General features: G+C 36.0%; 1 protein-coding gene across 2 annotated transcripts in view; it reads right to left on the minus strand.

Annotated features, from left to right (window-relative positions):
* Positions 1 to 17,419, minus strand: part of SKAP2 (src kinase associated phosphoprotein 2) — a 165,974-nt gene that overhangs the window by 128,168 nt on the left and 20,387 nt on the right. The gene's annotated exons all lie outside the window — the stretch shown is intronic.

The following is a 17,419-nucleotide window of genomic DNA, read 5'->3' on the forward strand; positions in this document are numbered from 1 at the left end:
GTGTGAACCACCACATTAAAGCGCCTGCCATATTCATAGGAAAAGTTGAATATTAAATCATAAAAACAATCCTAGAGCTATCAACTCATCTTTTAGTTGTTCAACAATATGACAAGATTAAATGAAATATTGCCAAACACAATGTAAACTACCTAAGCTCAAACACAGGTTAAATTCCAAGTAATTTTGCAGCATATACAAATATTGAACCATTATATTGTACACCTGAAACTAATATAATGTTTTCTATCAATCATACCTCAATTTTTTAAAATTCCAAAGAAAATTATATTAAAACCAAGTTAATCATCCACTCCCTTGGTCATCTTGTGACATTGTAATAGCCAAGAGCTAACAATGGGCAAGTCCTATGTGTTAGGCAGTCATTTATCCTTGCAACAATCCTAAGAGATGCTACAAGTATCCCTATTTTTATCAACTAAGAAACTAAGGCTTAGAAAGAAGATAATTTTTCCAAGTCATAATGTCAAACTAGGACTGAACCCAGATATATGTGATGCCATAATCTGTCCGCTTAACCACAACAGTACAATTTGATCCTTGGTGTAATAAAGTACAAAATTTATCCTCTTTAAAGCCCTTCAAAATTCAGTTTTCAGTTACTAGAAGTACATCCGGTCTGCCCTGAATATTGCTTAATGTTGTTTAAGTGGCCAAGGCAAAACATAGTTTAAAAACATGATGCCTGAATCACAAGAAAGAAAATAATTAGACAATAAAAACAAACAGAAAAGCCTAAGAACATACCAGGATTCAAATGAATGCCAAAGAAAATTATCAAGATAAAATGTATCCCCATATCTACATAATCATACTAAGGAAAGAAAGTAATTAATGGCTTCTAAAATTCTATAAATTAGGATCACATGTTTAGAAGCAGAAGCAGGAAGTCTCCTGGAGCAAGTGTCTCTATTCTGAACCCTCTAATCTAGCTCCTTCTACGGTTTCTGGCAAGTCTTATCTTTCGCATGACACTCAACATGTTTAGGCAAATAAATCAATGATTCTCTATATCTCTATCCCATATCTCAGACTCCCTCTGAAATATCTTTGACTGAATTTTTCAATACTCCCTCAAGTTCAACAGGCTTGATCTTTCTAATCCACTTTCCCAGTTTCTTTATAGATGGTATCACTTCCTCAAGAAAAGAATCTGAATGTCACAGTTCGCCTTAGGTCTAATCATGAAGTCTACCTTTGGTTCCTCTCTGTGTTCCCTCTCTGTACTGTCTCTCCCTTGTCCCTTGTCTTCACCCTCAAGGGGACCACAATCCTCCAGCCAGGTCCTTCTCAGGCCTGTACTCCTCAGAAGTGCACCAATCCCTGTCTCTTTCCTCCACCTCCAGCTCCCCTCCCATGACAGATTAAATTTTTACTTGTCTTATGATACATTCCTTACAACCCCTATCTCTACTTGCTTAATCCACTATCTACTTGCTTTCTCCATTATTACTTTGGTTATATATGGCAACTGATGAGCCAAAGCAGTAAATATAAGAGATAAACCATTGGTCCTCAACTACCCAACTACCCAAGAGTCTTTGAATTAGGATAAAACTAGAATTATTTTTCTAAGGAAAATTTAGTCTGCCTCTGGTCCAAATCCCTTAGCCCACCTTCACGTATAGGTATGCTGGTCTTCTAGGTAGGCACATATCCTTGATAAGCTCCTCATCTTCTTAAGAGAACATAATCCTACCTTTCATTCTGCTGGCTAGAAAGATATGACTATAAGTAACACAGAATAACTACACTCCAAGTAGTAGTCAAAGAATATATCCTGGGGTGCCTGGCTGGCTCAGTCAGTAGAGCATAGGACTCTTGATCTCATTATTGTGAGTTCGAGCCCCACGTTGGGTGTAGAGATTACTTAAAAATAGAATCTCAAAAATATATATATATCCTAAATTTCTCTGCTGTCCAATGCCATTCTAAGAAATATATTTGAACACAGATGAAGAATGTACAGCTTGGCTATTCTTCTAATTCAGGGGCCCAAAACGAAATCTCTCCAGTCACCAAAAAAGTATATGGAAGAGACCAGAACTGGGAGGGAACAGAGTGGTATGGAATGCAAATTGGAAAGAGATGGTGCATCTAAAGGGAATAACAAACACAATTCAAGTCTAGTGTTGCCAGCTTATCCAATTTCTCCAGGGAAGGCAGAAATATGAAATTTTCTGGGTTAGTGGAAATTTTCCAAAAAACTAAGTACTGATTTGGCCAAACAAAATACATCGATAGGCCCAATTTGGAACTTGAGACCTCTGTTCTCAATACTTTTTATGCTATCTTAACTTTAAACTAATCTATCAGGGAGTTATGTACGTGAATCAGGGCTGACATTTTCAGTAAAGGATCAGATAGGAAACATTCTAGGCTTTGCAGGACATTTGGTCTCTGTCACAACTATTTACTGCTGCTGTTGTGACATAAAAGCGATAGACAATATATAAACTAATGGGTGTGGCTGTACTCCAATAAAATATTATTTATAAAAATAACAGCAGGCCAGATTTGCCCCTTGAACTGTAGACCGCCAACCCCTGTCCTAGACTGTGATTTTGGCTCCATATAAAATGACGGCCTAAACTGTGTTTTGGCATTATGTTATAGACCTACTTTGATAGATCTTTTAGGGAAGAACTCCAGAGTACTACTGAGATATTATGGAAGGTTTTATCACATCACATGGCAATTTTTTTTAGCCTCTCTGAAATTTCATAGGTTCCAGTATTAGTAAGACCTATACTATTTTTAGGTATCTTATTTATTTTTATATCAAAGATGGTATAAATCATGCATCTGATTAGTTTTCCTTCTTTGCGTTGGTTGATAGAAAGCTTAGGGCCAAAGTAAGTGGATGGTCTCCAGCAGAAGTCTAGAGTATGGACGGTATGCATTTGAGATATAAACACTAATCCTAGCTTCATTTACTTTTCCTACCTACCCTTCTTTTCCCCATCCCTGATTTCCTAACTTGTTTTATATTTTTTTAAAGATTATTTATTTATGTATTTGACAGAGAGAGACACAGCGAGAGAGGGAACACAAGCAGGGGGAGTGGGAGAGGGAGAAACAGGCTCTCCGCGGAGCAGGGAGCCTGATGCAGGGCTCGATCCCAGGACCCTGGGATCATGACCTCAGCTGAAGGCAGACGCTTAATGACTGAGCCACCCAAGCGCCCCCTAATTGTTTTATATTAACCTTTGTGTAATATGTTTATCTTTGTTAACTTCTTCCATATTTTTAGTAAAATAATACAAATGAGAAAAAAGTAATAAAAAGAAAAGGCAGATTTATTAAGGACAAATTAAATTCAAATAACCTAAAATTTTAATTTTTGTTTAGCTATGTATACAATCCTACCTTTTTGTATATCTGCTAAAAAGTAGGCGACTGTTGGGGCGCCTGGGTAACTCAGTCAGTTAAGCGTCTACCTTTGGCTCAGGTCATGATCCCAGTGTCCTGGGATCGAGCCCCATGTCGGAGGGCTCCCTGCTCAGCAAGGAGTCTGCTTCTCCCTTTCCTTCCGCCCCTCCCCACCGCTTATGCTCTTTCTCTCTGCCTCAAATAATCTTTTTTTTAAGATTTTATTTATTTATTTGACAGAGAGAGAGGGACCACGCACAAGCAGGGGAGCAGGAGAGGGAGAAGCAAGCTTCCCGCTGAGCCAGAAGCCTGATGTGGGGTTCGATCTCAGGACCCTGGGATCGTGATCTGAGCTGAAGGCAGACACTTAACCATCTGAGTCACCCAGGCACCGTCAAATAAATAATGTTAAAAAAAAAAAAGTAGGAAATTGTTTCACCTACTTAATCCTTTATTTTGTAATTTTTTATATTTTTCATATTTGTAAGCCTTCATATTTTTAATAGTTTTTTTCATTTATTTAATCCTTTCTACACATACACTGCTAAAAAGAGATAAAGAATAGGACAGCCAAAGAGCAAACAGGTTAAAAGCAAAAACCAAAAAAACTTCACTAACAGGAAAATCAGCCCTAAAGAAAGGTTGGAGATTTAAAAAAAAAAAAAAAAAAAAGTTAACCAGTCTAGACAGTTAATCTTCTTAACATTTTTTTTTTGCCTCCAGCTATAAGTCAATTCAAAATTTAGCAAGCTAAATAATGATTTTAACCCACCATTTTAATGACATTCCTCTCCTCTAAGCAGCTACCTACTGTTGACTATGTTTCTAAGAATACTGTCTGCCCCAACCCTTCATTTTCCTACCTCCTTACACATGCGTGTACAGCACTGAAGTTTAGTCATACCTTCAGAATATCCTACCTTATTAGGTATCTGGCTTTGCCTGCCCTGACTTGCTTCTCTCTTTCAGTCAAATTATCTCAATTTTCCTTTGGAGAATGACACCTCTCCCCATCTCCATGTAGTTTGGGTGGGACTGACCTCACCCCCACCTCCCCCACCTCCCACCCACCCAAACCATAGAGATTGATTCAGAATAAGCATGACCCAAGCCAAGGACTTCTGTTACAACTATTCAGCAATCTTTCTTTCCATTAGGGTTGCTGAGTTGACAGAAAATAACTAAGAAGCAGCGAGTGGCTGGTGGCCATCTTAAAGGAAGCTACACATAGGAAGGCAGGATGTGAGAATGTTCATTACAGTTTGAATGCGCACCTGGATCCAGGTGGGCACGAAGCAAGACCCCAACTCTCTCTCTCTCTCATAGGCGAACCAATAAATTCCCCTTTCCGCTTTTTGCTTAAACCAGTTTGGAGGGGCGCCGGGGTGCCTCAGTCAGTTAAGTGTCCGACTCTTGATTTCAGCTCAGGTCTTGATCTCAGGGTCATGAGTTCAAGCCCCACACTGAATAAAATAAAACGTACTTAAACCAGTTTGAGCTGGGTTCTGTCCCACGCACTGAAAGAGTTTGAACCAATACATCCCTTTACCAGGCTGTTTCACAAACCGGAAACGCTAACTCCCTCCATGTTCCACGTATCAGAAGCCTCCTTGTTCTCCCAGACCTGACTGAAATGCCACCTCCACTATCAAGACTGTCGTCATTCCAATCATAATGATCATCTTTTTTCTCCCTCTAGTCTTGGCAGCAGTGATTACACCAATCTGCCTTGAATTAGAGTTGATATTTACATCTTTCTTTCCTCTACTAATCCATCCTTAAAGGCAATGACATGTCTTATTAATCATTTTATTCCCCCTCAGTCTAACAAAACAAACAGTAAAATCTGTTGAATTAAACTTTCATTCTATCTAGCACTCTGCCTAAAACATACAACATTGTTACCCTTTCTTCCTACTTATATTTTAAAAAATCAATTCTTTACCTCCTCTAAGACCCATTTTCTTTCAGCAAAGAAATGCTATTCTAAGCATATTAGAGGCTTATAGCATACATAGATCCCAGGACATAGATCCCAGGATACCAATACCAAAACAAGTCCTATTCAATAAAAGAAATATATATATGTGTTTCTTTGTCTCCATGGTAAGAATTTTACTATTTTTTATATTAAAATATTATTTTTATTAACCTCCTTTAGTGTTAAAGAAAGTGATAGTCATGTTCAAAATAGTAAAGCTAATAGCTAGTATTAAAAAGTGAGGGGAAGCTTTTAAAGACATTTAAACAAAATGACACAAAAGCACATCTCTGAGAGGAAATTACTTTTCTGACAAAGTCTTTTTTTTTTAATATTTTATTTATTTATTTGACAGAGAGAGAGAGAGCACAAGCAGGGGGAGCAGGCAGAGGGAGAGAGAGAAGCAGGCTCCCTACCGAGTAAGGATACCGATGTGGGACTCGATCCCAGGACCCTGGGATCATGACCTGAGCCAAAGGCAGATGCTTAACCGACTGAGCCACCCAGGCGCCCCTGACAAAGCCTTTAAGATGACACTATCTGTTTCTGCTTTTTAGGCATGGAAAAGAACTAGATGGTATTCAAGCCACATTAACATTTTCCCTGGTTATTCCAACTGCAAAGCTTTGAGGCTGCACCATTGCTTCATAACACCTAAACTTGGAGACTTCCACATGAAAAAGTATAATTAAATATCTGATGAGGACATTGGAACTTGTGAGTATGTTTGACAAGAAATACGGAATTAGAATCCCTAAAATTTCTCCATAGTGAAAACAAATCTAATATTTAAATTAAACATGACTATGAGTGTATACAGATGAAGATACAGAGAAAGATACAGGGCTCCTGAGAAAATAACCAAAAATTAAAAATTAAGCATCCTGAGACTACTGTAATTCATTCTCTCTCCAACTCTAAATCAATGCTTCTAGCTAAGGTGAAGAGTTTTTAATAAATAAACAATAAATACATAAATAAATAAGAATTACTAGGAAAAAATAATAGCCACATATGTGGAAAATGCAGAATGTCAAAATGCTATAAACATTTCTAAGTTTCTACTCTCAGTTTCTGTACTGATGTTGTTGCAGACCAGTAACAAACAGATCACAGACCCAGACCAATCTGCAGACCACACATTGAGTAGCACTCCTTGGATAACTCACACAGCTTCTTTGTGTCTCAGTTCCCTTATCTGGCAAGACTGCTCAGTTTGGTGGCTGACACATGGTGGGGGGCGAAGGAGGGAGCAGGGAAGGAGAAGAGATGAATTCAAAGAAACAAACCAACTTTCCTTTTGAAAGCCAAAAATAGTAACCATTTTTCTAGCAATGATCCCAGCACCCCTTAAATCCTGCCCCTATAACTACACATTGAAAAGCCTAGAAAATTAACAAAAAGCCAGTAAATCAACAAAATATCTACTTTGACTCCATGTTCTCTGAAATAATTTGTTAAAGTGAAATGAAAGTGACATGAAAGAAGATCCATGTGATTATACATTTATATTTGTGATACAACAAAAACACTGCTAGAAATGAGAGGAGTGATATTATATGCAACAAGACAAAGCAAGAATTCTTTTTTTAAAGGATGCTAAAGGCTGCAGAATTCAAGAGTTCACTGAGCTGAAAAGGCACAGCAAGAAAATTACTTTTTGCTATTTGCACAATTTTTAAAATATGCACTAAGCAACAATAACATTAAAGGTGAGCTAGAATATGTCCCCGTTTTAACTAGTATATTAATCTCATAACTCTTTAGAGTAAAAGAAATCAGTATTTTAAAAAATAATTTAGCCTTGAGTTAAGAATACTTAAAGAATCTTTAGTTAGGTAAAGACTTCTTAAACATGATAGCAAAAACACAGGCAACAAAAGAAAAAATAGACAAATTAGACTTCATCAAAATTAAAAACTTCTGTGCTTCAAGGGACACCATCAAGAAAGTGAAACTGACAACCCACAGAACTGGAGAAAATATGCACAAATCATATATCTAATAAGAGATCAGTAGCTAGAATATATAAAGAACTCTTAGAACTTAAAAAGACAGTCCAACTGGAAAATGAGAAAAGGCTTTGAATAGGCATCCTCTGGAGAAGATATACAAATGACCACTATGTACCTGAAAAGATGATCAACATCATTAGTCATTAGAGAAATGCAAATCAAAACCATAATGAGACCCCCCCCTAATACCTGCTAGGATGACAAAAGCAAAGACAGACAATAACAAGTGTTGAAGAGGATGGGGAGAAATGGAAACCTTCCCACACTGCCGGTAGGAACACAAGATGGTATAGCACTTTGGGAAACAGTTTGACAATACCTCAAAAAGTGAAACTTAGAGTGACCATAGGACCCAGCAATTGCACTCCTAGGTATATACCCAGGAGCAATGAAAACATATTCATTCACATAAAAGCTTATACATACATGTTCATAGCAGCATTATTAATAATAGCCAAAAAAGAAAAAACAACTCAAAACTCTTATCAACTGATGAATGGACAAATAAAATATGGTATATCCACACACTGAAGCATTATTGGGCTATAAAAGGAAATGAAGTATGATATATGCTACCATACAGATGAACTTTGAAAACATTATACTAAGTAAAAAAAAGAAGCCAGACATAGAAGGCCACATATTTTGTGGTTCCATTTAAATAAAATGTCCAGATTAGGCAAATCTATATAGAAAGTAGATTCATGGTTGCTTAAGCCCATGGGGTGTGGGGGAAGAGAGGAAAAATGGAGAGTATCTGCTTAGAGAATAGGGTTTCTTTCTTGTGACAATGAAAATGTCCTAAAATTGATTGGAGTAATGCTTGAACAGCTCTGTGAACTTATTTAAAACTACTGAATTGTATACTTTAATGGGTAAATTCTATGGTTATGTTAATTATACCTCATTAAGATTACTTTTTTAAAAATAGAATACCTTAAGAATCCTAGGCTCTACCCCCAAACTGTTGATGGACTTTATAAAATCAGTCATCCCTTTTAACTTAATAACTGTATATCTTCCCAAAAGCCATAATTTTAGGAGGATTAATAAAGGAATTATTATAATCTCATCCCCAATTCTGCACTACATGGCACTACTCATATGTAGGAAAAAGCCCCTCAAAAAAATAATTTATTCAAGTTGATTCTTAAAATTTCCTTACAGAGACATTTTCTTTAATAGTATCTACATTATTTTTAAATCTACAGCAGATGTATCCCACTTTCCCTGAAGTACTGAAGCAAGGACCCTGTATCAACTCTCAATTTTGAAAAAATACTTTGATAAGCAGATACCAAAGACTGTATTCCATGTTTAATCTTTGTAAAAATTTAAAAAACAATTTTTGCCTTAATCCAGTCTGTGTCTATTTATTAACAGAGCATTTATTTGCTCTTAATGACTTTCCAGCCTTGTATCTGAGTTGTGTGTACTATTCTTTCTATATGGACTTGTTATGGTCTTTAACCTTATATCATTTGACTCTGAAATGAGAATAATGAGACACTGATTAGTACCCTTGTTTCCTAATAATTTCAGGCCACTTTTTTCCCCACTGTTTTTTTCCAGGTATAGCTTTATGAATCTTCCAATATAGTTCAAATTCATTCAAATATTCTCAAAAGTTTGCAAGTTTTTTAGTCACTGACTATTGAGTTCATGTATAAAATGAGTGACTCCTTCCATGGGCTCATGATGCTTAGCCACAAGATTTTCCCAAGTGTAATATTTCTTTATTCTCATATTCTCATTATTTGCTCAACAGAGAAAAGTTAAGGCACAGAGAGGTAGAATGGTTCCGAGAAAAGGCATGATTCATTTATTATAAAAAACTGAACTAGTAACTGTTTTCAACACAGAGTACTCAATTCAAAAAAATGATCTACTATGAATCTCTAAAACTTCCAACTGCAAATCCTACAAAATCCAGTGAAACATATGAGTTAAACAGTACAAAAGATAGACAACACCTCAGGCACATAGCTGTGTCAAACACAGAAAGAAACATTTATCTAAGGCAATCCTTAGATAAATAGGCTGGACAGCAATAATACCTTGATCTAACATGTCCTTTCTATGCGCCAGGAAGTGTATGGAAGCTCTGTGTATGTTTATCTTACTTAATCCTCATAACAACCATAGGACATGCGTGGTGTTACTATCCTCGGTTTCTTAGATGAGGAAACTCAGATAGGTCAAACAACTTTGCTGGAGGTCACAGAGATGAATAATGAGGCCAGTATTTTAACCCAGACAATAGGATCACAGAAGCTGTTCTCAACCACTGTGCTTCATTTTTAGGGTGACTGGAGTATATCTCATCCCATATCTGCCCCCAAAAGAATGAAACTGGAAAGAGAAAGGCAAAATAAGGCTCACTTAAGCTCTATCCCCATATATCTGGATAATTACCAGGCAGACTGGATGTTCACTGTTACCATGAACTCAACTGTTCAGACCCAAACTCGTCAACATTTGCAAATTCCTCCTAACCTGTTCTCTCGATGTTCATATCTCAGTTGATTCTTCCAGTCGTCCAATTTAGAATTTTGTAATTTCTTTGGCTTCTCTCTTTTTAAAATTCTACACATATCCACTTACCTTGTCCTGTCCATTCTCCCTCAGATGTATCTTTTCCTTTCCAGTTTCACTATCCTCGTCTAGTCTCTGTTCAATTCACACCTGGCTTAATGGAATGGTCTCTTACCTCACAGACCAAGGTTTTCATCCCCTTCAACCCATCTATATCCCACCACTAGCTAAATGCTTCTAGAATACTTTCCATTGTTAACATTCCCTTGCTCAAAAAGCCTAAAATGGATACTCATTTTGCTTACTGATTCAACTCCTTATGACACCATTTAAAGTCCTCAATAATTAAGTTCTCCCTTGCCTAAAATAATGGAATTCTCTGTGAAGAAACAGAAACAAATTCACAAAGGTAGTGCCTTAGCCAGAGTTAACTCGATTAGTGGCCAAATTCGGACCTGAGGCAAGAGCCAATGCTTGTTGAGTGCTACCCTTGTCCATCCACATCTCCCAATCCTCTTCAATCTCTCTAAGCCGTGTTGGTCTTTGCACAGTTCCTCAAACGACACTCATTTCCAGACCCATTTCCTATTGTCTCCACTTTCTCAGCTTATCTGAAAAGCATGCTCCCCTCCATTCTTTACTAATTAAAACTTTACCTATCCTTGTTAAGTTCTGGTTCAAACTCCAATTTTTTCCATAAAACACTCATTGAGACCAGTCTGCAATCGTTTCTTCCTTTTCTGACCTCCTCGGGTATTCAATGTCAATGCCACACATTTCTGTATTTGAACAAAGTTGATAAAGTTTCAAATATTAGATATGTATGTATTGTACCCACAATTAGACTACAATTTTTTTAGGAAAAGGGACAGTTCTTTTCCCCTGCTTATAGCATCTAGATTCTTCTAGAAAGCTAGCACTCACTCTAAGTGAATATCTAAGATTTGCTGACACTTTCTGGACTACCTTTGACCTGTAGCCAGGGAGCATACTTCTTCCCCAAGGAATGATTCCAGCAGATCAATTGTGAAAATGTTTTAGGACAAAGCACCCTCTTGATATTATTAGAAAAGGAACATAGATAGCACCAACCTTTCCTCCTAAAAGTTCGCCCTGAAATTCTTTGTTTGTTTTTAAAGAATAAAACCTTAATAACATTGGTAATGAAGAAAGAGTATCTTCCGTGGATCAAAAATTTTGAGTAATTCCTAGCAAGTGGAAGGCAGATGAGACTAAAGTGAGAAAGTCATAGTAGAGGACACCAGAGCCCAGGAGGATGCCAAGGAAAGTAAGTGCTAGTTTCCCCAAAGGAGCCTCAGAAATCTACAAACAGAATTACAGGATGGTGAAGAGGGACACTCATTAAAGAACTATAATCAAAGCAGCTAGAACCACTGGGTCTGTCTTCAAAAGCATGCAGCATTTAAGGCATTTGAGTTGGATGTTCTGGTCTAGAGACCAAAACCTTACTGAGTCTCCATTTCCATAAGAAATTAGGGAAAATGTCTTCCGCACAGGGTCATTCTGAGCCGATTAAAGGAAAATATGCATGAAAGAATCTAGTTCAGAGCCAGACTATTTCTCAATAAATATTAATGTATTCCTTCCTTAAAGATGCTACCCCAACCAGCAGCACAGTCACCTCTAAGGAAGGAAGGAAGAGGTAGGAGGCTTCCTTTAGAATCCTGAGCAGGCTGGCATGCCTTCCTCTGAAATCAAATTGACCAGCCCACGGTCTTTTTTTTTTTAAGATTTTATTTTTAAATTATCTCTATACCCAATGTGGGGCTCAAACTCACAACCCCAAGATCAAGAGTCATATGCTCTACCGGGCGCCTGGGTGGCTCAGTTGGTTAAGCGACTGCCTTCGGCTCAGGTCATGATCCTGGAGTCCCAGGATCGAGTCCCACATCAGGCTCCCTGCTCAGCAGGGAGTCTGCTTCTCCCTCTGACCCTCCTCCCTCTCATGCTCTCTGTCTCTCATTCTCTCTCTCGCAAATAAATAAAATCTTAAAAAAAAAAAAAAAGAGTCATATGCTCTACCAAGTAAGCCATCCAGGTACTCCTGTCAGGCCACTGTCTTGAAGAACCTTTGCTTTTAGATTTCTAAACTCTAAATTCACCGTTTAGCTCAGGTTACAGACAGGAGAAACAACTGAAAACAGGAAGTCATATACTGCAACTTCTCCAAACTCAGACAGCAAGGAAGAAAAGCCAGTTATGTGCCTAAGTCTTATGAGATACAGTGTTCTGCAAGAGCCAAAACTTCTTTACCACCAGCCTGGTGCTGACACCTGAAGGTCTGTGAGTGGGGCCCAAACTCCCTTGGGTTAAGGCATTGCCCCTATAAATATGCAGTTACTGATAAAAACCGGTTTTTGGACTTCGGCTCCAAATGTTCTTTTCAGCACCTTTTCCCACTTTCTCTCCAGAAAACTTCAGGAACCATACGAAACTCACTTAAATAACCCTCCTCTCCACAATTTACTCCACAACCTCTCAGAATATAGGCATAAAGTTTATGCTTTGGTTAATTCAATATCATGCCAAAACATATGACTCACTTCAGTCAACAAATCAGAGAGGAAAACCAATGAAACCAGTTTGGTTTTTGTGTGTGTAGGTACAGACCAAACCAACTGAACAGTGTAACACATACTAGTTACTATTTTTGGAATCTGCCTTACTAGAAACTTAGATTGCTAATTACCACCTTATTTTAGGTGATTGTTTTCTCCTTCCATCTAGATTACATGTCTCTTGAAAACAGGAACTTCGTCTTAGTCATCTTTGAAATCCCCGTTGTCCTGTCAGGGTATCTTGCACCCTTCCTCAAAAACTCTGTAAACAACTGCTGATTTACTGTATTAAAGATGCATGACTTTTCATAATGCTGACTATAATTACCTTTCTGATCATTCTAATCCACTTTGTTATAGTCTTATTGGCCCTCACTGTTTTATTTTGATGTATTTTCCCATTCAATGGCATAAAGCTTAGGTGATTCTCAATAATTATGTGTTTTTATTTACTCATATATACCTTTGTATCATGAAAATATTTCACATCTGTGTACTTTATATTTCCAATCACACAATATATTATCTTGAACGTTAAAAATGTTTTCTACTTTTTATTATTTCCTCAAACTATAACCCCTCACTTCTACCAAAATACCTGAAACTTGCTATACACATTACAGAAGGACTAAAGTAATCACCTTTCTTATATTGTTATAACACACACAAAGTAACAACTGGCATCTGAAGTAACAAAAAGGTAAAAACAAAACAAAACAAAACAAAAACCCTCAAGTGCAACACTAATGTATGTTATATACACAAAGATACGTGCAAATTGCAAACTAGTCTAAATTCTCAGAATAAAATTTAAAAATATGAGTTTAAGTATCAAAAATCACATGATACTATGGTAGAAAAACCCTTACCCTAAACGGTAAGTTATTAAAGAACCTTTTTTTCCCCTGGTTTTAAACACTGTTTAAATGTTCTACTGGAACCCAGAGAAAAGTAAAGCATCTCTTGCGTGGCTTTTACAAGATTAGTGCTAAACCTAATTTTACACAAAAAGATCTCTTCCTCAAAAGTTTGGTATGCAATGTGTAGAAATTTACACATTAAATGTATGTGTGTGCACTTCAATGGATCTATCTAAGCTTGTTTTAGATGCATTGTGAGAGCTCATTATTTATAGGCATCCCAGAGATAATCTTTTTTAAAGCAATCCTTTGGAATAAGTGATTTATATGTTTTATGAATCCAAATTTTCATACACTAGATTTTCTTAAAGAAAATTACACCAAAAAAGAAAAAAAATCATTATTTACTCTTATAAATTATGATCAAGACAGCTTAGCCCTTTTCCTTAATCCCCAAGCTTTAAAAAAATAGTTCCATTCCTAAACCAAGATTTTTCTTCATATAAACCTATGTCCTTACAATGCCTACAGTTTTCAGTAACCTATACTTGGGAATTTTTAGTTAGGAAGATACCAGGACAATAAATGACTGTTTTATATCTTTAGCTTCATTTTAGCCTTCCTATAATCATACCCTAGAGGTTCCAGATTCTTATCCACAAAGTGATTATGGTTTAGGACTGAATCAGATTTGTAACAAATGTCCACTGGGATTCCTCTCCCTATCATCGACGGGTAGAGCCGATATATGTCTTCTAGCTCATCGAATCCGTTCACCTTACCTCAGGGACTTCCCACAATGCTACGTGGTTAGAAGCCTTCTTTCACAAATGACGAAAATGAATGAAAAATGATTTCAGAATAGAAAAATGGAAACCCAAGTCATTATATAGTGTCTAAAGGCTACCCTGCCTCTCCCACCTTACTGCCCAAGCAAGCATTCTAACATATGTACAATAAGGGATATTCTTCTTTAAGGTTTTGAGTTTCATTTTCTCTAATTTTATCTGATTGCTGACATGCATCATTTATATTAACACTTCCATATATCCAGCCACACAATACAATAAAACTTCTAACAGCGATCTAGTTTGGAAACCATTATGATTTGTTTTAAATTTCCCAGAAAAATATAAGGCACAAAGTTAATAAAAGGAAATTTCTAGTAAGTATGGTTTTTTATAAATATTACCACATCAAAATGAAACTAACAGCAGTCATGCAATCATGCATAAGTAAAATACAGGCTCTTACTGTTTTTCTTAAAAGCTAATTTAGCATGTCACTCTCTCCTTTTTTGCTATTGTCTTAAAATGTATTTCCCCTCAAAAAATAAAAATAAAAAGTGCTTCCAAAGAGAGAGAAGAAAAAATTACAAACTACAGTATTTTTTATGCTACAAGCTATACAAAAATCTGTCACCATCTATGTTACAATTCTAGTCATCAATAAGGTACTTTTTGTCAATGCACCACTCAAAAATCAATTATATCAACTCTTTTGTATAGAGAGGCAGCACACCTTTCAGGCAACTAGTATTAATGAGTAGACATGACCATAGAATCTCCATCTGTTTCTCTGACAAAGCTGTGGCTACTCTAGTCTCTCATTGAAATTCCATTAATCTGGTGTACCAAGGTCCAATGCGAAAATCAAAACTCCATCTAACCCTTTATCAGCTCACAATAACCTACAAGTGAACTCTGCCTGTTAGCATGCAGCAAGTTATGATTTTGCTATCAATCAGGCAGTTGGCCAATAAAAAAAAAAAAAAAGGGCAGGCTGGAAACAGTGTGTCTGGCAGGGTTTGAAGACTTTGTTTTTGTTTTCTGTTTTCATCCCCTTTCAATTTCTATAGGGTGTCTGGACCTTGTGAGATTATGCATTAGTCTCCTTGGCTGTGATTTAATTGCTACCAGCAATCAAGTCGAAGCATCACTGAAGTGTGCTTGAATTTCATTAGAAGATATAACTTATGCTACTTTCCTACAGTACCTAATAAACCATAAAGAAACCAAAACACATATGGCTTGAGGGAATAACTGGAAAATTAGGTAGCCATTTGGGAACTGAGTGAACTTTTGAACCAGAGGAACAGAGAAAAAGAAATATTAAAGGAAAAGACAGACTTAGAATGCACACAAAGATGTGCAGGTCTGACCTTTTCAGTACCTTGAAAATTACATTAGCATTATGAAAAATACATACCATGTTTAGAGTTTATAATCCATCAAGGTTCAGATACTTTGTTAGTGCCTACCATAAGGTAAAAGTCAAAAGGACAAAACAACAATCTGATTTGACAAAAGGCCTTTTGGTGACCTGTGCTAATTTAGTTATACTTATTGTTAAATGCATTATCCTTTTATAATTAATATATCATTAGACTGAGGTCCCATAATGAAGGAAAATTTATTTGGCAAGGGAAAGAGAACACATACCAAATCTATGTTGAAGGGAGAGAGACTGATATGACTAGATGACTTTCAGAGTTTCAGAAATTAAAAATCCAAGTGGTAGTGTTAAAATTAATTTATAATATTCTTAGAAGAAAATTTAAAACTATCATATATGGTATTTCTTTTATACCGAAAATGAGTAATACTAAAAGTTAAATTTTCAATCTGCTTAAGAATTGCTTACACCAACACTAATGAAAATGCACCTATATTTAACAAAAAACTTAATGCTATATACATAAATATAAGTTTTTAAATAATATTCAAATACTGATAATGTAATCTTTTAACAATAAATCTTTTTCATGCTATTAATGTATTTCCTATATATTTGGTTATGAAAACAAACATGATAAATTATTTACTCATAATAAAGAAAATATGATAATTATGTAAATGCATTATAATTTAATAACAATTCACTTTTTCTAACAAAACACTAGCTCTTATAGATACTTAATTGTTGGATTTCTTAGGTTACAATTTTTAGAAGAATGTACATATTGCTCCCTTGTAATTCAAATTATTTATGCTATCTTTTTAAAACTCTGAGCATATACACTCTATGAACATTTTGTGTGTGTGCATGTATATTCTCCTGAGTATAAATATTCTGTGTATATGTATACCCACATACTCATTTCTATCTACCAACACTTAACAGAGAAGCAAAACAAATCATTGTAATGTGTCTGAAAAACAGCTCAACTCAAACAATAATTCACTGTTTTGCCTGAAAGTATTATTTATCAATTATAAAACATTTTCTAGTAGAAATGCTTTTGAAGACCAGATTAGGAAGGGTAATGCTCTGTTTCAGATAAGAAGTGTAACTGAAGAGAAATGTGCATCTTTTTAAAAAATAGGGAATACGAGAGAAAGAAATCTCTTCCTTTAAAAATAGAAATTAAATGTTTACCAAAATGTAAAATTCAATATAAAATGGATATGATTATTATTGCTACACATTGTACAAAGTTCTGAATATAAAAAAAAAGATTGTGTTGTTCTGAATCAGTGGTTAGAATGTTTATCACTTATGCATGTACTTGACTTATCCCTGTTCTGCAATAGACATAATTTTATACCTCATAAAAGCAATTTATGTTTCCAAAGGGAATAATCTGGATAACATAAAATGTGGAGTGCTCTGTTGCAGGAAGCATATTTTCATTCAGCAATTGTATTTAGAGATGGAACTGCACAGTTTGATCATCATACAGTGGCAGAAGGCATTATTCATTTCTGTGTCTCCATGAAACTTTGAGTGCCACGAATTAATATGCATGGCTAATTTATCGATACACATTCTTAATTTATAACTATCTCTCACCCTTATAAGGTCTCTAGAATGCAGATGCACTCAACTGGCTATAACAGAGAAAGCACACGCTACACTAAAAGCAAGTTTCGTAACTTTGGCGAGTTTTTAAAAATTACGAAGAGATAAACAATCGACTTTATTACCCATTCAATTAATACAAAACATTATAACACTACTGTATAATGTGGGGTATCTTTAGGTGACAATGAGGAAAATGAGAATGTGTATTAAAGAAGCATTTGATGAAAACTTGTCTTAATGTGAGAAGGCAAT

Source organism: Mirounga leonina, unplaced genomic scaffold (assembly GCF_011800145.1).
Source record: "Mirounga leonina isolate KUSES-001 unplaced genomic scaffold, KU_Mleo_1.0 Mir_174, whole genome shotgun sequence".
NCBI classification, from domain to species: Eukaryota; Metazoa; Chordata; class Mammalia; order Carnivora; family Phocidae; genus Mirounga; species Mirounga leonina.